The 13,779-nt window shown below is 39.5% G+C and overlaps 1 protein-coding gene across 2 annotated transcripts in view; it reads right to left on the bottom strand.

The window, feature by feature from the left end:
* Positions 1-13,779, bottom strand: part of foxn2a (forkhead box N2a) — a 68,188-nt gene that overhangs the window by 31,058 nt on the left and 23,351 nt on the right. Inside the window, exon 1 of one of the 2 annotated variants that reach the window (XM_081351439.1) lies at positions 6,320-6,401. The exons of the other annotated variant lie outside the window; for it this stretch is intronic. The gene's annotated coding sequence lies outside the window, so the exon portion shown is untranslated. Of the gene's footprint in view, positions 1-6,319; positions 6,402-13,779 lie in introns of those variants that run through there. 2 annotated transcript variants of the gene reach the window in all.

Here is a 13,779-nt window from a genome sequence, read left to right as displayed (position 1 = left end):
TGTACCGATGCAGAAACTTTGAAAAGCATGAAATCATAAACCTGCATACATTAAATGCCATGCAAATTGCTTTGAATAAAAGCATAAATGTAAATGCTGTCAATACTGAAATGAAACCTAACGAAAGCACAGATTCATTGAGTCCTACAATGAGTGTTGAAAGAAATGAGCCATTTCTTTTACCAGATTGTTTCTCAATCTCAATGTGTTAAGTAGAGAGATGAATCAAGAGGAAATATAATATGATCTCACTGGGTATGTAAGGCTAAACCTACTAAGCCCACTGAAGTTCAAACACAGCAAAGAAGCTTAGATATTAAAAGGTATCCTGACATTTTTTACAAAGAACGCTCTTACACAGTGATGTAGTTCTGTGTTTTTGTAAATTAACATGGTTCAAGTAACTTCCTATATTTTGTGTGCTATCTATCCGTCGACTTCATTGTTTTGGAAACATGAATCTACATGTGACTGACAAGACAAGCTTCAGTGCAACTACAAGAGGAAGTGACTATGTGAACCATTTCACAAAAATAATTCTGCTTTGACAGCTAAAAGAGCGTGAACTTTACACCGTGCCCTAAAACCCAAAATGACAATAGATTTGCCATGCCACTACTTGACCCTAGCAGACAAGATGACCTTAAAATCACCTCAGTGCTCACTTAAATAACCCAGTTTGGTCTCCTTACAAAGGTTTTTGTTTAATGTTTTTACAGTGGTTAACAGCATTTAAGTTTCCTCATATCTCTGTCACCAGCTGCAACCACACAGCAGTTCACTCTTGCAATATGGTTTCTTTTTGATACCAATAAACACAGGGTTCGGAATCAAGAACCGGAGTCATTTAAAAATTATTATTTTATAGCAAAATAACATGTGCAAATATTTGTGCAAAGAATGTAGTTAAGGCATTTGAGACTTACATCAGCATATCTAATGAATGGTTCACTGTGACATGTTTACATTGTAATTTAATTTACAATTTAAAGGGCAAATCCGTATGAATCCCAATCTCAAACACCATACGCTTTCATGCACACAAGTCTTGAACTGTTGCACAGATTAAACAAAAAAACTGTTATCTGCCAATCCGGTAGTTCTTGTTTTTGCACCGGTGTGTGTAATCTAGTCTCGTCCGAGACTAACGTTCCTGTCCTATTGCTATCTCAATTAAACAAACCCCATGTATTCAGCAAGTAGTGACCTACACAAAGGGCCATTGTTACCAGTGACACAAGGCACGTCCAGATCCTCACTTTCTCCCTCGCAATCAGGCCAACGGTCACATTAGCATCGCTTTCAATGGGAGAACGGCCACTAATGGCAGCATGTATCAAATCCCCCGTGCGGAGACTCGACAGACGCGGAGATCGAAGGGGGAGGGAAAAGCACGACGAGGGCTCGCCACGTGGGATTCTTCGCAAACAACGCCGTTTGCAAACCAACTGACGGATGCGCGACTACCAAAGCGTCTCTCATCCCAGATAAACAGCCTTAGGAATTTAATGAGCCATGGATGACTCGTCCTAAACCTGCTAGTTAATCTATCAAACGCACTTATGCTGCCTTCAAGTCATGTCGGAATTATTGTAGTTATGAGATGAGAGCTCACTGAGCGCCACCACAATGTCATAATTATCAGTGGAAAAACTCATTAAGCCCAGACTTTCTGAGTAATAAGTGTGTCAATTTAAGTGAATATTTACTGTATAAACATTTTATTGCCTGAAAATCCATTCTTCAAGTGTGTGTGACCAAACTACATTTTCCATCATTCTTGTGGCTGCACTAATAAATGATAAAAAACTAGGACTTTAAATGTAACATTCATTTAGTGCGATTAGTGACTTAAAAATGTGCTAAATAATTAATAAAAATATTATGCATGTAGAAAAGCAACAAATATTGCAGCCAGAATGCAAAAACGCATTTGGTGTGAATGACTTTTAACTAAATCTCAGTGGTAAAATGGATTGCTGTGGATTATGGACAGTCAGACTTTTTGTCTATTCAACGATTTACTCAAACGCCAACAATGCAATCACAAAATTTTCTTAAAATCTGAATAAATAATCGGCATATGAAATTCACTCCGAATTTTTTTCTAATGATTGACAGCCGTATGAAATCTACATATGAGGTGTCAGCACATATAATTTGCTGTTCATTTACTTGTAAAAAAGCTTCCCGTCTTTGTCGGGAAGTGACAAAAGAGTGAAAGAAATATGGAACTGGCCAAAGTGTCCAATGCATTCTGACTAAAAACCACATCATGATTAATATTTCCAAACTTCAAAGTAAGAAACTGCCTTTCTGATGGAGCTCAAGGAAGGTTGAGCTCAAGAGGAAAGCACTATTTTTACATTTGCAACCCAGTTTTGGAGCATCCACCTATTGGATTAGTGCCACATGTAACCAAGACAACTGCGGCCTTTGGAGATCTTGGGGTATTTCCCTCCTCCTGGTCGGGTGGAAAGAAGAAAACGGATAATAGGGAGGCGGAGGACGAGGAGGAGGAGACGTCTAGCTGATAAGTGACGAGCAGCTGCAGGCGTTACACAGTCACCTGCAAACAAAGGCCAGATACTATCAACAGACACGAGCGTCAACGCGGCCGGTGACTGATTCCAGAAACTGGGCGGATGAGGCGTGACTAGTGATGAGAATTATACACGCAATATAATGACTCTGATTGTGATTTCTTTTAAAGCTTCTGATGAGGTGAATCATAGAAATGCTCAGTTTAAAATTCCAGCTCACTTTAAGAACTGGTTCTGAATTAGATTCCCAACCCTAGTCGGGACACGTGCGCACGCAAGGTCTCAAGGTCGACGAGATCCAATTTAAACTAGGAAAATTGAATAAGCTCAATAAACGCACATCAATGATTCACCGTCCATCACTTCTAAAGCCAAGCAAGTGAGCCACACATAAGCTTTTCTTCGTCACTGACTAAACATGCAACCACAAAATCTAGTTTTCAATCATCTTCCGGCATATTCGCCATTGTTTCAGAGTTAGTTCTCAACATGCATGGCATATTTTGTTTGTGTGGAACATGACAGAGCCAGAGTTTCCCTTCTGTGTTTAGTTCCACTTCTAAGACAGGACATCCCCATAATGTCTGCAACACCCATCCGGAGAAATATCCATTCAGCCAATTCACATCCTCATCAGTGAACACTTCCGTTCTCTACAGGCATTCCCGAATGCTTCCAATGCATCTCAAAAAGTGTTTTGCCTTAGTCATGTAGGCGACAAAGAAATGAAAGCAGAACTAACTTGAGTAGTCCATTAAAACACACCAGTGAGGGGTTTCATTCACCATTCACTCGAGTAAGAGGCTCTCGCTGGGACAGTAACTTCCCAGAATCCCAGAATTCACAGATCAACCCGAGGGCGGACTTCTACGGCCAGGTCATCTTACATATAATCTTATCTCTACATTTCTGCAGAGGTATTTACAATCAAAACAATCGTTATAGAAGAATGTATTGAATGAAATGAACACTATCACACTTTAATTTGATACAAACATTCACCTTTCATGAATGTGAAACTATATAAAAAAAAAATTACTTCCATAATATGACATGTTTTGAGTGAAACGTGTTATTGAATGAAGAAAAAAAAATATGCATCTGCATAAAGAATTGATTGGATGGTGTTTAATCTCTATGACAGGTGGTTGGAGGGGAGGGGGTCAGAAATTAAAAGGCTTGATGATGTCAGAGGCCGTTTCGGAGGCTTTATAAAGCAAATTGATATATTTGAACACATTTTATGATGTGCACTTGGAATCTTTTTCCAATAAGACCAAAAAAACGTGTTTTATGAAAGTAAAAAAAAAGTGTCCATTTTGATTTCATTGGTGACCTGACGGCTAATATGACCATAAACACTTACACTCTTAAAATAAAGATGTTTTTTTTTTTTTTTGCACTTTCTCCACACGTTCTAATACGGTTCTCGGTTTGAGCTTCACGGCTCTTTGGAGAGTAAATGACTTCTTGATGTTTCATTAAAGTCTCTTCAGATCAGTGCATTGGGTTTCTGGGCTCTTTAAAGCGCTATACCCGTTTCCTAAAGAACTACACAATTAAAAAGTTCTTTGTGGAACCTTTTAACTTTCAAAAGCGCACCAAAGACTCACTTCTACTGGGAGTCGGTTCAGCTGGCAGTTAAACAACAGGTTGAGCAGTTGTTTATTTTATCTTGTCGTCTTTGTGTGCTGTTTATCTTGGGTCTTGCGGTTAACAAACAACATATGTTGAAATTGGAGAACTTACCAACCCACAACCCTATCAACCACACAATTAAAAAGTATGTTTTTAACTCAATTAACCTATTTGACATTTATGAGGTACCACTTCTTAATTAGGGCTGAGCAATGAGAAACCAATACACATACACAACCAATCCCGTCTACACATTATTGTTCACCAAAGTCCCGTTTAAAGGAATTTAATTTGTGGTAAATCTCAATATTTTTGGGTTTCTTAGTTTTCTAGCTGACAATCTTTTGCAATTACTATTAACCTCTACACAATACATGCGGCCACAGCGTCATAAAAACATCTTGATAAGATTAGAAGAGAATTCCCACAGCTGTTAACTTTCTCATGAAGTAATGCCATGCCAAGACCTTCAGCATTTAAGGGATTCAGAATCACTTTAGAATGATGTGAGGAAAAAGGGCTATGAATTGGAGATGTGATCATTGGCATAATAAGTTGTTGTGACTTGAGCCTTGGGGAAAAGTAGCAAAGGATATTCAATCAATGAGCAGACTTGATCTGAAAGCGATTATCCGGTGAACAGATTGCATCATGTCAATGAGGTCAAGCTTCCAGTGAATGGAGCTCATATGGCAAAGGACTGGCTTCTTTTCAAAACCCTGCAAGACTGGCTCGATGTTTCTACCGAGACCTGAGAGGAACTAAGTTATTTACCGAGTAAAGTTAGGCCTAACTCAAATGTTTCCTGTTAAAAACATCCCTGACACTGAATGTAGGTGTTATGACTCAGATAACCCATGACTGTGACTTCCAGTACAACGTTTGTAACACGTTATAGTTTCATTTAGACTAAAACAACAGTGATCAAACAATACGTTTTTGTTTTATAACTAATGCCAATAGCAATATCTAATAAGGAGGAACGCCACAGCTGATTTAAATGAACACTTATTGACTCATCTAATTCACAAAACAATATTTGACATTTGAAAATGTGCACAATTCATCAAGACACGCAGCAAAACCACTGTTATTCGATCACAATTATTGCCCATGGTGATTATCTTTAAAAAAATAGCTAAATAATAATCTTAATCCATCCATCACTAATAAAGCACCCTAGAAGTCTTGCTGATGTGTTACTAACATCTACAAACCAATGAAAACCACATAAATAAAATCACTTTATTCCAATAAAAAATATTTACATGATGGCAAATCAGTCAGAAATGTGGGTTATTGACATTAAGTAATGTGATATGCTCCATCCAAAACTATTTTTAAACATTTCCCGGAAGTATTATGCATTTTTTTAACTATTAATTGGGGGTTTAAAAACAACAACATGGGGTTTAAAAAATTGTCTCACCAAAGCACTATTGGACTGCAATAAGTTGATTAAAATAGTTAAAATAAACTAAATGGTGACATCTAAAACATCTAAAACATAACGTACACTTCCCCTTATTAATTCAAATAAATATAAGTGTAACATTATGATGAGAAATATCTCACATATTATGGTCTTTTAGTATGACATACTCTGATTAATAAAAAAATAAAAAAACATGTTTAAAAAAGTTCATATTCAGGCTATTAATCAGCTACTCACATATACAAATATGAAAAGACAATAGAATCTCGTCACAAACGAATGGAACGTTGAAACATTTTTGAAATTGATTTGTTTCGCGCGAATTCGATTTCAGAAGCAAAGACAAAGACTGACGCTCGGAATAATTGCACATATCGGTATTCCGCTCAGAAGTGCGTGAGAACACTTGAGCAAGTGTCCTCGATCACAAAAGAAGTTGTTTGCTGGATTCGAGCACATGGCAGAAGCGATGGAATGTTCGCGCGTTTAAATGATTCCGTTTTAGAATGCCGTGAAATTCGACATGAGAACGACAACAAACAAGAGCACTTGAGAAACAATACAGGAACCGAAGCTCAGCCTGATAACCGCCCATGCTTTTTCACGTGAACTTGCTGGTAGAATGTTAACTTTCTGCGCTAGTCACACACATATAAACTCCATCGACACCACAGAAAGCTCCGAACTGGGTTTGGTTACTCACATGCAAGCGCGCGGACCCGTTTTCCGCTGAAGCGCGTCAGTAGTCGGAGTGTTTCAGCCTCAAACTGTTTCCTCCATCCGCGCTGCGCACAGATCACGCCGCACAGCAACGCTACCAAACCCCTTTCTCGTTGCCAAGGCAACAGACCCACTTCAGCCAATCATAACCCCTCCCCTTCGCGATCCCCTGGCAACTGCAGCAGCGCGCGCGAGCGCTAGTGGTGAAGCTTCTTGGCGCGCGCCATTCCACTCTATTTAATGTGTTTTCACCCCGCCTTCCTTAATACGAATTCTCCTCAAATTCTCTGTTTAATCTCAACGGCTGATTGTTTTCTGATCTTTTCCATTTCATTTGCAGTTAAATCTAAATATTTACAAACTTAGCACTGAGTTTGATTTAAAATAATTTGGGCTTTTCACACACTTAAATAAAAATAAAGGTTATTTTTGGCTCACTGTTTGCATGAAGAACCTTTCATTAACACACATGTAATCTTTCCATTGCACAAAAGCTTCTTTATAGTGCAAAAATGTTCTTCAGATTATTAAAATGTTCTTCACACTGAGAAAAAATTGTTAGTTTAAGAACTGCTGTTGACTGAGAGATTCTTTGGGGAACCAAAAATTGTCCTTCTATGGCATCACTGCAAAAACACCCTTTTGGAAACTTTTTTAACAGTGCATTTTGTAAACACATGTGTTAAAGTAACCCTGCATTATCTTCTTTTATGTTTAAACTGAGTTATGGGTAATTTTCTCTCAGATGGTGAAACTAATCACAGTGTGTGAAAGTGCCTGTGACATATACAGAGCATGTGCATTTTTAATGAGGTAAGCGCTGTTAAAGTCGGCATGAAACGGGAGTTGTGATAGTCTTTTCTTGTGTTGTGACTTTAAGTCCCCATGAAATCAAAATTACATTTCTTTGGCTTTTTGTATGAATATGTTAGCCTTATCTATAAGCTAGTGTGCTCCAAAACCATGACAAAATTCCCATTTAGAAGATATAAGCATTGCAAACTTACAGTTTATCACTTCCGCCAATATGGATCTATGATTTTGATGACATAACTCTGCACTTCAGCTTCTCGTCAGATTTTCTGTCCAATCAAATGCTCTCTAGAATCTGAAACTCCGCCCCCTACATTATAATAGACGCTTAAACTCGGTCACTCTTCACACATTTACTATTTTCTGCAAGGTGAACGGCACATAGTGCACTATATAGGGGCTCTCCATTGTGGTAAATGAAGTCTGGTTTCACGTCAGGGTCACGTGAACCGCCGCAGCTCCGGTCCAGAGACACGATACAGAGCGGATCATATGATCGAGTCGCTCAGACCAGAAAACATATCGGACCTGTTTGATATTCTGCACAGAATGCTGTATTTTAAAGCGATGTGGAGGAGATCAGGAGGAGAAACGGTTAGAGATTAGGAGGAAACTGCGGCTTTATCAAGCTCAACGGCTCTGGCGGAGCTGTGATTATAAACCAAACGCTATTGGCTATTTAAAAAAAGGGGAGGAGCTGTTCGATATGCCCCGCCCTGTCTTCCTGTTTCAGTGGAAATTACATCAACACATTAATTAATGCTGTGCGTTTCAAGGCACTTCAGTGGGCGTATAAATGAAATGGCTTCTCGAACAAGAACAAATGTAGGCCAGGGCTTGATTTTGTCCTTGGGGAATTGATTGGATGATTGTGGTTTGCTATTGGTCGATCATGTGAGTGACAGGTTGCCCCGCCTTCATGCCAGTAAACGCATCATTAGAGAAGAGATGTCGTTCAAGAGGGAGGGGAAGTTATTTTGATCCAAGATTACGAGGCACATGAATAAAAATAAATAATGATGTGCACGGATAAATCATTTATAATAAATACTGCAATATTGCATAAAAAATAATAATTGTCCATTTTGAATGCATGGTGACTTTAAGTTTATGATTGTTTGTCTGTTCTTAAATATAACATTTCTTTAGAGTCGCAATTGGCCGGTGCACATTACAAGTGTGAAATATTGCTTTACTCAAGCTTAGCCCCGGGTTTAACAGGACAATAACCCAAGGTGAAGCGCAGTGTAAAAAGCCCAGTGTGAAAGGTTAAAAGCGCTGTTAACGCCTAAAGTGCTTGTTTAATCAACAGTAAATGACTTTATAAAAGAGGCAGTGTTTTCAAGGGTAAACAGGGGAAATGATTGCACAGACTGCCTGTGACCTGTAAACGAGTACAAGAGGATTAAGCAACAGGGCTGGAGGAGACAGTCACAACTGTATGACCTCGCTGCTTGTGTGCATCTGCTCCGTCTCACCAAAGTGCTGTTCTCACACATGGTTGCAAAGGCAGTCGCACAAGACTTCACACTCACGGCATGCAGCGAGAACACTAGCATCGCCTGAAATGGAGGCAAGGCGCCTGGATTTCCTCTATTTGAGCTACGGCAAAGAAAACCACTGTATTGTTGATTGCATGATTGACGATAAGGAGGTTTCAAGCACCACTAGCCTAGTACTTACGTGCTGTGAAACCCATAGTTAAGTGATAATACCGGGGGATTTATACCAAGAGGGATTCAGGTCATTGTAACAGTCTGTCCTTATGAAATACGACACTTATCTAGTCGCTTAACTGGACGAACAGGATTTCTTGAGTCTTTTGCAATGGAAACAAACCCCTTTCTGTTGTTGCATTTAATGTTAGTCGCTGGTATCCCGAACCACACGCCGCCTTTGACTCTGCACAATGTTTTATTATTTGCATTACTGTTAATCGACTAAACACAAGACCATTTTCTCTCACAGTCTTGCGTGACAGGACTGCACATGTGATTCAGTATGTGTCTAGACAATGTCAACAACACATTGTCACTTGTAAATTAAATGCGTCATTTGTGGTAAACTGAAAGTGCACATTCAACCATTGATTCATTGATGTGTTGCAGATGAGTTATTGTTTTTCAAAGCTTCGCTTACATGCTGAAAATAAAATACCTTTTGTTTTATAGGACACGTTCCTGGACATCCTTGTTGGTCCTGGAACAACATACCTGTCAGCCAATCAGATTGTAGTGTTTGGTTTAGGCTTAGTGTTCCGGATTGGGCTTTCACAAAAATCTTAGCTTCTTTTCTCCTGTATTTCTAGGGATTTCACAGATCTATCAGTCATGGAGAAGGAACATCAAGTTAAACGAAATGAAAATGATAAATGCTGATATGGCGACTAGCTGAAATAAAATAAGTTTGAAGTTTTTTATATTATATTTCAGTTACTGTTTATTTTATTTCAAGTAATGCAAATGGTTTCCAATGGTTTTAGCATCAGTTAACTTCACTGCTTCACACCTTTTTTCAATGCAAATCCAAATAAGATGTCTGTGAAAAGGGGCCTTAATGATCAGAATTGACTGTAGAAATAAATAACATGAGCGTGAGTAAATGTTTTAAATTTTGGAAAAATTATTTCATATTTGCTTTAAAAAAGGATTTATCCAGGAACTCGCCCTACTGGAGCAAAATCAAAGTCACTGAGAAGGATTATTGTGAACATGATATTAAGTGTCAGAGGACGTTCATGTCCTTTCAGTCCGTACTGTAGCATTATGTTCTTGATCAGAGCTATTCATAGAGCTAAGGGGCACTTTGTGAGATTCCCCGTTCTCCCACAAGCCCTCCCATAATTCCCAGAGATAATGAAGTTGCAGTATGGTTGGGAGACAAGATATAACAATCAACTTGCCAATAGAGCTGATTGGAGATCAGCCTTTAAAAAGACTTACTCTGTGCTGGTCCAATCTAATCAGATTGAGGAACTAAAAGAATTGAAAGAGACCGGCTCGGAGCAATTGAGTTACGACATGTTTTGGCCTGATTCTCCAAAGGAAGCTTTTGAGCAATCATGTAAATAGATGCTTCTGAGGACAAAGAGTGTGTTAAGGAGCCACATGTTTGCCATTGGGGTTGGTGTTTGAGCAGCATTTGCCATGCAGGACATGTTCCACCACAAATAGACATGGTCCTTGAATAACATTTCTATGCAACATCCTTAATGTTTTCATTTACCCTATACACTTAGAATCAGAAGCAAATCATTGGTTGATCAGGTGTGTTCACACTTGTAGTTCGGTTCTCTTGGTCCAGAGCAAAAAAGAAAATATACATTTAGTCCTGGTCCGCTTAGCGTTTACACCATCATTATAAACACTGAACCTAAAGACACAAAACTTTTATGGCTTTTATGACGAATATTTTGCGACGGAACTTGTCGAACATTCAAAACAATGCTGTGTTCTGGACTAAATGTGCTCGCTGTGTATGAACTCGTGAAGAGCTTATAAAATGTACGAAGAAGTCAAAACAGTGGCAGGAATCCCTCCCTCGAACTGTGATGGGCAACATTGCAAATATAACAAGAAAAAACAGGTATGCTAAAGCATTCTGTCCTTTATAGGGTTGCATCACTTCCTGTTTTTGGTTCGTTTAGATGTCTTTGGTCCGTGTTGCATTCATATTTCAGTCGAACTGCACCTCAGTTTTCTTGTGCACTTTACTAAAGTGTCCGCTACTTGTCGACAACGCTCTCAGTCCGCTTTTTTGGTGCACACCTGGGTTCGGATGGCAGCGTTCACACTTATGAACCGCATTAACAGAGCAATCGCATTAGGTTTCATTTTAATTAAACCAAACCTGCCAAGTACGAACACACCCTTAGACTAACCCTGAAACTTTAATGGTCGATTAGAATATTGTTCCAAGACCAACAAGTGTTTTGTTCTAAGAAAAGGTCATACGTTAAACAAGTCAACATGAAATAAAGACTATTACTGATCTTAGTGTACATAATTCATCAGTGCATGTTATTCCAAATAAAAAAAAAAGATTATAATTATTTATGAAAACTGAAGAACTTGCTCCTTTATGTCTGACATCACAGATTTTTCATGTCTTTCCCAATTTTTCAAAAATAGAGTCCCACCTTTCCTATTTTTTCATTGAATTTCCAATTTCATCCAGAAATACACCAAATAATTTAAGTAAAATAGGTTGCGTGTTGATTCAGGGTACATTTACGACAACGATGTAAAAACTGAAAAGTTTTCCCTCTGCATTTTTTGGTACAGAAGACACCATTGTCAAAATGATCCCAGTTCACACAGATCCGCGAAAAACGACTAAAAACACTGTATTATTCATGCCAGGCCAGTACGCATGACGTCACTGTTTTTGAACCCGTTTTCAAAAGTTTTCATTTTTCAGGCGTCCAAAATGCTGTTGTCGTGTAAATAAACGGCCAAAATGCATATAAAGTTTTACGTTTTTCGTTGAAAAGGGTGTCGTGTGTTTGAGCGGTTGGACAAGTATGAAGGATTAGAATCAAAAAACAATAAAGGAAATGTTCTCTGTTTGGCTACTCATTGCTTTATTGATATTTGTTTAGTATTAATTTTATTATTAGTACTTACATTTACATTTATGCATTTAGCAGATACTTTTATCCGAAGCGAAAAAAATGCAATTCATCAAGGAGCCAACATTATTCATGACGAATAAAACATGGTAAATCTTGGAACTGAAAGTGAAAGAAAAGGATGGAGAGATGAAGCGAGCCGGGGTTGATCAGTGGATGGACGATGGTGTGTAAGGGTGTGTCCATGCAATCTGGGAGTGGATGGTGTTCATATGTGTGTGTGCTGCTGGTGTAGTGGTCAGATACCCTGCTGTTTTAATAGCCCATAAATCTGAGCAGGCTAGCGGCTGCTGTAGTCAGCTCACTGAAAGCCTTTCATGCAGAAAATGAATCAGACCATTGGAAAGTAGGCGCAAATGCCTCGCTTCACGCCGCACACACACTGCATTTCTGCCCAGCCAATTCACAGGCCCTCCACTCCATTCCAGGTGGCTTTAAGCTAATAAAACACTCCATTAATGACCAGGACGGTTTGTTCACCAGATAATTTGCTGTGCTATCCTCTTGTTCTCGTGCAAGCATGGATACGCTTGTTGCTGTACTTCATCAAAACGAGCCGTGACATGGTATCTGGAAGTGGAGGGTTATTGAATTAAAGCAGCTCTTTAATGTACTCTAGTCTGCAAACCCATCTCTGCAGTCTTCAGTATCGCATTAGAGCCAGACTCATTTCTGTCATTCTATCATCTCACATGCAAACTTGCTTGACCTCCACACCATCCTGAAGAAATTGCCAACATTTAGGCTTTTGCTCTTTCTGCATCCACAATACTGAATACAATCACCTTCATCTCTGGTTACCAGAGTGTTGCTATGCAGCTGCTAGGATGTTTTGGGTGGTTGCCAGAGTGTTGCTATGCAGCTGCTTGGGTGTTTTGGGTGGTTGCCAGAGTGTTGCTATGCAGCTGCTAGGATGTTTTGGGTGGTTGCCAGAGTGTTGCTATGCAGCTGCTTGGGTGTTTTGGGTGGTTGCCAGAGTGTTGCTATGCAGCTGCTTGGATGTTTTGGGAGGTTGCTACCGTGTAGCTATGCAGCTTCTAGGGTGGTTGCAATAGTGTTGCTATGCAGCTGCTTGGGTGTTTTGGGTGGTTGCCAGAGTGTTGCTATGCAGATGCTTGGGTGGTTACCAGAGTGTTGCTATGCAGCTGCTTGGGTGTTTTGGGTGGTTGCCAGAGTGTTGCTATGCAGCTGCTAGGATGTTTTGGGTGGTTGCTAGAGTGTTGCCATGCAGCTGCTAGCGTGTTTTGGGTTTTTGAGTGTTGCTATGCAGTTGCTTGGGTGTTTTGGGTTGTTGCCAGAGAGTTGCTATGCAGTTTCTTTGGTGTTTAGGTGGTTGCTAGAGTGTTGCTATGCAGCTGCTTGGGTGTTTTGGGTGGTTGCCAGAGTGTTGCTATGCAGTTTCCTGGGTGGTTGCTAGAGTGTTGCTATGCAGCTGCTAGGGTGTTTTTGGGTTGTTACTATGCAGTTGCTAGGGTGTTTTAGGTGGTTGCCAGAGTCTTACTACGAAGTTGCTATGGTGTTAAAACATCTCTCAACTCCCTATTTGGGATTCAGATTCAATGTTTGTCAACTGTATGTCAAAATACAATGTAGGTACTATGTCTCACAAAATCCTGAAGGCATATCCTGAACACACAAGTCACCGCCTTCACTTTCTGGCAGTTTAATAGCATTTACATAGATAAAGGCGTAAGGGCGGCCAAACCGGGTTAACAAGAACTATTTGCATTCACCTGAGGGCAAGTGCCGACTAACTGTGGCACTCCCATAGGCCATCTGCCTTGTGTTTCTTTTCTTTCTAAAAAATAAAAACCATATTGACAGGTTTCACCATTTTGTCCCTTTGCGGTGCTATGATTAGGGCTTGATACAGTGTGTAATATAACAATTAAAATAATGATTCTGGTTGGATGACCTAAAAATGATCTTTTCGAGAAATACACGCGCACACACACACACACACACACACACACACACACACACACACACACACACACACA

This window comes from Scardinius erythrophthalmus (assembly GCF_964197995.2).
Source record: "Scardinius erythrophthalmus genome assembly, chromosome: 21".
Lineage (NCBI taxonomy): Eukaryota > Metazoa > Chordata > Actinopteri > Cypriniformes > Leuciscidae > Scardinius > Scardinius erythrophthalmus.
This window is presented reverse-complemented; position numbering and strand designations above follow the sequence as displayed.